This window comes from Clupea harengus, unplaced genomic scaffold (genome assembly GCF_900700415.2).
Source record: "Clupea harengus unplaced genomic scaffold, Ch_v2.0.2, whole genome shotgun sequence".
NCBI classification, from domain to species: domain Eukaryota; kingdom Metazoa; phylum Chordata; class Actinopteri; order Clupeiformes; family Clupeidae; genus Clupea; species Clupea harengus.
The window spans coordinates 32,501-41,253 of record NW_024879901.1 but is presented as its reverse complement, the minus strand read 5'-3'; positions in this window follow the sequence as shown (position 1 = coordinate 41,253).

The window sequence follows — 8,753 nt, the reverse complement described above, 5'->3', positions numbered from 1 at the left end:
GTGCGTGCGTGCGTGCGTGCGTGCGTGCGTGCGTGCGTGCGCGTGGCTGCACTGATTCATGAGAGCAGGATAACTGCTAACCATCCGATCACCTGGTTGCAAATCCACCAACCATCGAATTGTTTTCCTTCAACTCCCCTCACCAAGAGTTACACAAATAGAAATAGTATACAGCGCCTGGGTCTCTCTCCTGAATGAGGACACTAGACGCATTAGACACTAGACGCACTAGACTAGCAGCATTGGCTGCTCTTTCAATGGCCACAACTAGGGAAACACACATGGAAGAACTCATAAACAGACATGGTAGGAAGGGAAAGGACATCACTGACACTGACGGATGTCATTCACAGTAGCCAGAAATGTTAACTTAACACACAATTAACATACACATACACTTCATACATACACACACACTTCCACTAGACCCAAAACGGAAACATACACCTAACAATAATAGAAAAAACAACAACAACAAACACACAACACCCGATGCATGCTGGGAACACCAACAACATGCTACAAGTATTTCTATATCTGTGGTTTCGACTGATGTGAGACAGGATAGTTTTTGACTGCAGATGTGGGCTGCTGTTTCTATTAGCCTCAAGCGAGGATGCTGTGGGTACCTTGGAGAGCGCATCAATTTGGCTCCCTTTCGCTAACAACCCCATTTTTGCTCCACTGACAACAAACAGAAGCTGCAGTGTATTGACATCCCGCCCCAGTCATCACTCCACGGCCAATCATTTGCTTGGATGGCTCATCTGTCACGTGATTGTCACAACAGCATGCTTCCGTCACAATGATTGTATTTGTCCTTTAAATGCTCACATTGTTCTCGGGTGCCTGTCCTGTTCCACACAAATAGTCATTGTGACACATGAACAGCTCTCTAATCAGTCTGAATAGTCTGTGAATGGGGCAGGCCACTGGATTGACAGGGGGGGCTGAACACAACAAAGGCTTGTCAGAGAGAATTAGAGCCGGGGAAGGAAATGAGATCCTTTTTTTCTGATTCATAAACTGAGCAAGAGAAGCAGGAAGTAAAGAAGTTCCTGTCCAAACAATGGGAGGAGAGAAGGGACAAAAAGGATTAAGAATTCATAGCAAAACTTACACGGCATAATGACATAACAAACTGTCTGTCAGCACAGAGTTCAGACGAAACACAATGAGTGGAAGTGAGAATTATGAAACTTTATTTCAAAGGGCCATTATAAACAATCAATAAACATGTCCTGTTGCTCTTTGGACAATAGTGAGTAGTTAAAGGCTTAGTCTTTGCTGGGTTTAGCATATGGTTAAGGTCAAGGCAGGGTTAATTCACCATTAGGTTGAAGTAGCTTATAATAACTGAACTCAAATATTTGATTTCATGTGTGCACTGGCATCTGAGGAGCAGACAGTGTGGAGGCGTGTATCCATGGATACAGCAGTACACAAAACAAACAAGCAAGAAGTTGTGATGTATGCATGTAGAATGATAAAGATGTGTTCATACAAAGTGAATTAGAGGGAATAATACAAGCGCACTTTTTTCACGAAACCTTGTGAAATGACCAAAAAAATTAGAGCATGGAAAGCTGTTTCACATGAAATCATATGGATTGTATTTAATTTCCAACCCAACAAATGATACAGAAGTGCAACTGATAAGTGAACTTGCATTTCATATGTTGTATATGTGCACAATCTGCCCTCTGTATCAGAGAGTTGCATGTTATATGAAGAACATTTTGTCCTCGACAATGTTATTTTTGAACTGCAGGTGCCACAGAGTTGAGCGTTGCCAAAGGGCTGAATTACTGCACGAACGACGTACGTGACATTTGCATTGGCTCTGTGCTCCTGTAAAAAAAAGCATAAAACCGTATGGCATTTTGAAAGAAAACAATATTTGATACTATCTAACAAAATGGTCTATTCCGGTAACCTAGCAACCAGACCTATGACATCAAGTCTGATATTTGGTAGCGTATGTGTTATGTTGTTTCACGCAAGTTGTTTACCTCCAGGGCAGCACAGATAAAAGACGTTTTACCTAGTAAGTTTAAATTAGCTATTGATTTTAATTGCGCTCTCGGATTAGCTTCCAGATGAGTTTGTTTTTCCCTTAAAGCATACAGTATGGTTCACGCCTTACATGTATATTGATCACTAGGTCACACACCCCTTGGCAGAACCAGTGTTTTCTACATGGAGTAGCCAGGGGACGGCCAAGACTACTTCAGGGGGTCCATAGACCATGACAGAAAATGAGAGTAGAACCCAAACCTGGCATTGAGGTGAGTTGAAGAAATGAATGAATGCTATGATTGCTGAGTAGAAGTAGAAGTCATATTTCACTTAACCTGACGTTCTTCATTCTTTATAGCTTGTGTCTCTACCTCAGAACGGCAGCTCAATTTCTTTCACACACTCACACACACACAGACACACGGACACACAAACATAAACAGACGCGCACACACACACACACACACATTACTGTACCCACATACTGGAGAGACTTGGGTCACTCTTTTTTCATGAATATATAATCTGTGTTGAACATCCAAAATACTTTCAGAAAAGCTCAAGCACCAAGGAGATAACATTGTTTATTTATGGGGGAAAAAACACATTGCAATTTGACATCAAATGTATGTCCAGCTAGTACAGACCTCTCTGATATACCCAAGTCAAACAACATGTATTTTTTTTCTGTCTGACTGAAAAGATATGCCTGCACAAAATATGATCATGTTATATATTATGTAGGGAAACGTTCTCTCTTATCCGATTAACTGTCTGTTGTGGAGTCAAAATGCCAACATGCGTTTGCACAGAAACTCTACTTTTGTAAAAGTTGTGGTTCAGGAAACCTAACACCGATGCCAAACCTTTAAACATATTTCAAAATGGAGCTTTCGCTGCAGGTCTGCCATAATTAATGTTTCTCGTGAGCTGTGGAAATCCAATCTTCCCTGTCCTCGATTTGAGGAAGGCGCCACCAGACGTCCAAATAAATGGTTATTTCAACATAAAGTCATCAGCATCAGAATCAGCATCAAAATGCTAGTGATAGCGAATTAAGTTTTAGGGTGGCACCCGGGCCAATCAGATATCAGGGGTGTCCCCTGGTGCCCCCTCTAGCTCCGCCCCTGCACACTACTGAAAAAAAGGTGTTCAGCTTCACACACAGGAGATATAGCAAACAAATCTGTTGAATTCTGTTTGTTTAGGAGTTTAACCAGGCGAATGGCATCAGGTTTCATATTTGGGTGGCCTTTGTGCTATCCTATGTGCTATCCTATGTGCTATCCTATGTGTTATCCTATGTGCTATCCTATGTGCTAACCCTATGTTAGGGTGACCAGATTTGAGTTTGTGAAAAAGAGGACACTTCGTCGCGGGACCCCGCCCCCTCCGCCCCTCGATGGAGTTTTTGGACGTATTTTTCACATGCAGATGTCATGCTACTATTGTAAACGATGCAACTAGTGGAGGCGGCAAGGTGCTCAGTGTTGCCAGATTGGAAATGGCGTATTGTAATGTAACAGTGAGGTTACGCACAGGGGCGAATCTAGGTTCCCACTTTCGGGGGGGCTAAGCCCCTAGATAAAACCTATTATTTTTCCTGTGACCCAGCAAAACTAGGGGGGTCTGGGGGCGTGCTCCCCCATAAGACATTTTTGAAAATATCCTTTTAAATAGTGTCCTCTACTGGGCTTTAGGAAGAGAAATTAACAAATTTAGATTTAAAATATGGCACAACAATAAACATAGTGAAGACATCTGCTGAGATAGGTGCTAATTATACTGTAGCATGGTAGGGATTTGCAGCTCAAGTGAGTAGGTTAACGTTGTAGGCTAGAGTTCACCAGCTAGTTATAGCTGGCGGAGCTACTGAGTATGGGGGAGCGTGCCTATGTTCCCACAGCCCTATGTTCCCACAGCCCAATGTTCCCACATTTCTGACCCCGAGTAGGGTAGCATACCCACAGGATCAATGAACCGGCATGATAAAAGAGAGCCACGACATCTATAATTAACTCGTGATTTAACCATTTCGTTTCTTTTACTATTTAAAACTTCATGTGCTATACCTTTATATCCAGCAGCTGATTATGGCAGCTTTCACCAGCTTGGTCGGACAGTCGCTCCAAGTCTGTTTACTAGACGTTATGACCGTCTGTCTGCACGCTCGCGAGGCTCGCTCACTCACTCACTCACTCACGACCAAACAGAGCCGTGCACTTGCCACCAGTCTCAAACAGGCGGGATTCCTGTGCTACTCGAGTCTATTTTATTTCTAACTCTAAAAATTAAACAAAATAAGTTCACTAAATAGGTTGTTAGGTGTTAATTTGACGATCTCAAAAAAAAAAGAAAAAAAGGGGGCTAAGGAAACTTTTGGGGGGGCTCCAGCTCTAGGGATAGATACGCCACTGGTTACGCACCATGCCATTCTTAAAATTTCTGTCCAGGTGTCTCACATCCTCAATCACGTCACCAACCAAATGCAAGCCATCACGTAATTGACGCTACATTCATCACAGTATCAAAGGCACAAAATGATAACATTTGGAGGATCATTTTCCTATCTGGCAACACTGGGAAGGCGGTCGACCAATGACAGTTCTTTCTACAGTCAGAGCTCGCGCAAGAAGGTGGAACGTAAGGGAGATACCCTTTCCAAAACTTGTAGGGACGTAATAACTAGTTTGTGAAAGACCCAGAGACACACAAATATCCGACGAGGCAAAATCCCGGACGTTTTTGGAATCCCTGCCGGACACATTTTTTAGGTCTCGAAAAGAGGACATGTCCGGGTAAAAGAGGACATCTGGTCACCCTACCTATGTGCTATCCTATGTGCTATCCTATGTGTTATCCTATGCTGTGGGTGGCCTGTGTGCTATCCTATGTGTTATCATATGTGCTATCCTATGTGCTATCCTATGCTGTGGGTGGCCTTTGTGTTATCCTATGCTGTGGGTGGCCTATGTGTTATCCTATGCTGTGGGTGGCCTATGTGCTATCCTATGTGCTATCCTATGTGTTATCCTATGTGCTATCCTATGTGCTATCCTATGCTGTGGGTGGCCTATGTGCTATCCTATGTGTTATCCTATGTGCTATCCTATGTGCTATCCTATGCTGTGGGTGGCCTATGTGCTATCCTATGTGTTATCCTATGTGCTATCCTATGTGTTATCCTATGCTGTGGGTGGCCTATGTGTTATCCTATGCTGTGGGTGGCCTATGTGCTATCCTATGTGCTATCCTATGTGCTATCCTATGCTGTGGGTGGCCTATGTGCTATCCTATGTGTTATCCTATGTGCTATCCTATGTGCTATCCTATGCTGTGGGTGGCCTATGTGCTATCCTATGTGTTATCCTATGTGCTATCCTAGTGCGTAACTTGCAATTACAGCAGTTACATTTCTGCACTTCTTTCTTTCTTTTTTATTTCATTTTGTTATATTTCTTATGTAAAGTAGTATTTATTTATTGTTACACCAGGTTCTATTGCTCGTAGCTTGAATATTCTCTCCCTTGTACGTCGCTTTGGACAAAAGCGTCTGCTAAATGACTAAATGTAAATGTAAATGTGTTATCCTATGCTGTGGGTGGCCTATGTGCTATCCTATGTGTTATCCTATGCTGTGGGTGGCCTATGTGCTATCCTATGTGTTATCCTATGCTGTGGGTGGCCTATGTGCTATCCTCCGTGCTATCCTATGTGTTATCCTATGCTGTGGGTGGCCTATGTGCTATCCTCCGTGCTATCCTATGTGTTATCCTATGCTGTGGGTGGCCTATGTGCTATCCTATGTGTTATCCTATGCTGTGGGTGGCCTATGTGCTATCCTCCGTGCTATCCTATGTGTTATCCTATGCTGTGGGTGGCCTATGTGCTATCCTATGCTGTGGGTGGCCTATGTGCTATCCTATGTGTTATCCTATGCTGTGGGTGGCCTATGTGCTATCCTATGTGTTATCCTATGCTGTGGGTGGCCTATGTGCTATCCTCCGTGCTATCCTATGTATTATCCTATGCTGTGGGTGGCCTATGTGCTATCCTATGCTGTTTAAGCTCCATTGTTTGCCTCCAGGGCCTGAAGAACTACAGCAGTTTTATCTAGTTATCTTCAATGAACTATTGATTTTAGATTAGCTCTTAGATTAGCTTTCGTATTCGTTTCTTCTCCATACAGTACTGTGTGATTTATGCCTCCCACTTATATTGATCAGAGCGTTACGAAGTACAGAAAATAATGATTGACTTCAAATGTGTGCAGAACCTGGCTCAAGACTCTGAGCACGTGTGGGGATGAGGGGAGAGAGGGAGGCAGAGTGATGAGAACTGGACAAGGCAAGGGAGAGGAGAGGAGAGGAGAGGAGAGGAGAGGAGAGACACCTGGCTGGAGAGCAGACAAAATCAAAATGAGACTGAAACCGCATTTTCTCTCCCAGGTAGTCCGTGTGATGGGTTTTGTTAAGGCAGGTTGGGTAGGGCAGCTGAGTTCAGATCTCGCTGAGTTTATTATGCCAGGTGACGGCAGTCCTCAGGCCTATGGTCAGAAAAAAAATCCAAAGGTTTAAAGGTGCAGAGTAACAAATCAGGTCTAACAGAAGAAAAACTGAGGTAGCCACACTCTTACTCCATGCTCCATCTTTATTGCAATAATTTGATCTGTATGGGGACTTCACACATCAGATATACTGTATATATATATGGTGATATATATGTACAGTATAGACCTCGTACAATCTAAGCCTTTAAAACTATGGACTAAGTAGAGGTATGGTTCCAAAAGGCATGGTACGGTTCCAAGGCACATAACACGAGGCTCCAGATACGAGGCGGTGTATACGAGGCACATTACACGAGGCTCCAGGCACGAGGCGGTGTATACGCCATGCCTATGACCCATGACCTCTGACCTTGGAACATTGCTGCCCAGGCATCCCTAGACGCCAAACACCGTGGGTGCATCCCTAGACGCAGAACACAGTAGGTGCATTCAGTAACATGGCTACAGACAGACTGTTGTGTTCTATCTATTGTGTCCATTTTGATTGTACCCTGTTTGTGATGAACCACGTGGTCCAGACACAACCCCAACAGAGATGACTGAGCAGCAAAAGGCTTGAGAGTTGACAGAAGAATTACACCCCCAGCAGGCAGCTATTCCAAGCCCAGCGACGGTTCTGGAAAATATGTCTTCCCCATTGATGTGTTCCTAAGTACACAATCCCTGCACTGAAAAAACACAATTTGTGCAATGATTCATGTCTCTCCTTGCAGTGTTGTCTTCAGTCATGATTTTTTGGCAATGAGTGTATTAATGGCATATGTTTTCTTTCTGATACTTTTCCATTCAGTCTGTTGCTCTCCCTCTCTCTCTCTCTCTCCCCCTCCTCCGGAACAAACATCACTTGTGCACCAATTATCCAGTGAGTGCCCACCAACCATTGGCTCTAGACAATAGCAGCAATCAGAAGCCTGTCTTCCAAGCTGCACACTCTGTTCTGGCTTTGTGGAGCAAAAGTGCAATTTTCATAAACAGTGGTGTTCATAAACAGTGGTGTTCCAGGGAAATCATCAGAAAAACCTGAATGCATGATTGGGTGGGACAATCAGGAAACACACAAGAACAGTTGATTCCTTAAAAATGCTTGATTTCATGAACGTGGTGAGTTGGGGTCAACAGTGGCCAGCTGTGCCGGTTGACATACAACAGATTAATAAAACAGCCTTTTGAAACAGCCTCACTGACCCTTGTTTACTTTAACTAAGTAAAAAAAATATAGAAAATATACCTACTTGTATTACAAAACAATCAGGACATTTATATCCTGAACAAATTGTATAACAAATATGTGATACATACATTTTATGTATTGATTGTTTTACATTGGAAAACAGAGAGTTTGCTCATCCATCAAAGCTGATTATTTAAACTTGTAATGCAATATGAATTGTTTTAGGGTAAAAAGGTAAGAAAGTATTTTACTATGCACAACATGGAATACAACATGGAATAAAAAACAATATGAAAACAAACAAGAAAAGACAAACCTAAAAATAAGCAAACTTGTCCTCAGGCATATTGCCCCTCCTCTTCGAGAACCAACTCCACCTGGCTAAACACTAGGACACTCATGAATCACAGAGTGTGGTGTGTGTGTGTGTGTGTGTGTGTGTGTGTGTGTGCGTGCGTGCGTGCGTGTGTGTGTATGTCTAGGTATAACACTGGGACACTCATGAATCACAGAGTGGTGCTTGGGCGTCCCAAGAGTCCTGGGAAGAGAAAGAGCCCGCTTTAAAAACCTGTCATGAATATGGATAGTTGAGACAGACAGAGAGAGAGAGAGAGAGAGAGGGAGAGAGGGAGAGACACACAGAGAGAGAGGGAGAGCAAGAGGAAATGTTAATGCAGTATGAGTGGAATCCATCCTGGGATCAGTGAAGAACTGAATGCCCATTTAGACATCATTTACACACCACCCCTGGGGCTGTTAGGAGGCAGCGGGGAGGGTGAAAGCCCCACGTGCAGAGATTAATACCAGCCACAGGCGTGTGTGTGTGTGTGTGTGTGTGTGTGTGTGTGTGTGTGTGAAAGAGAGAGAGACTATGTGTGTGCTGTGTTTGTGTGTGAGTGTGTATGTGTGTCTCCCTGTGTGTATGCATGTGTGTATGTGTGTGTGTGTGTGTGTGTGTGTGTGTGTGAGAGTGAGTGTGTATGTGTGTATGTG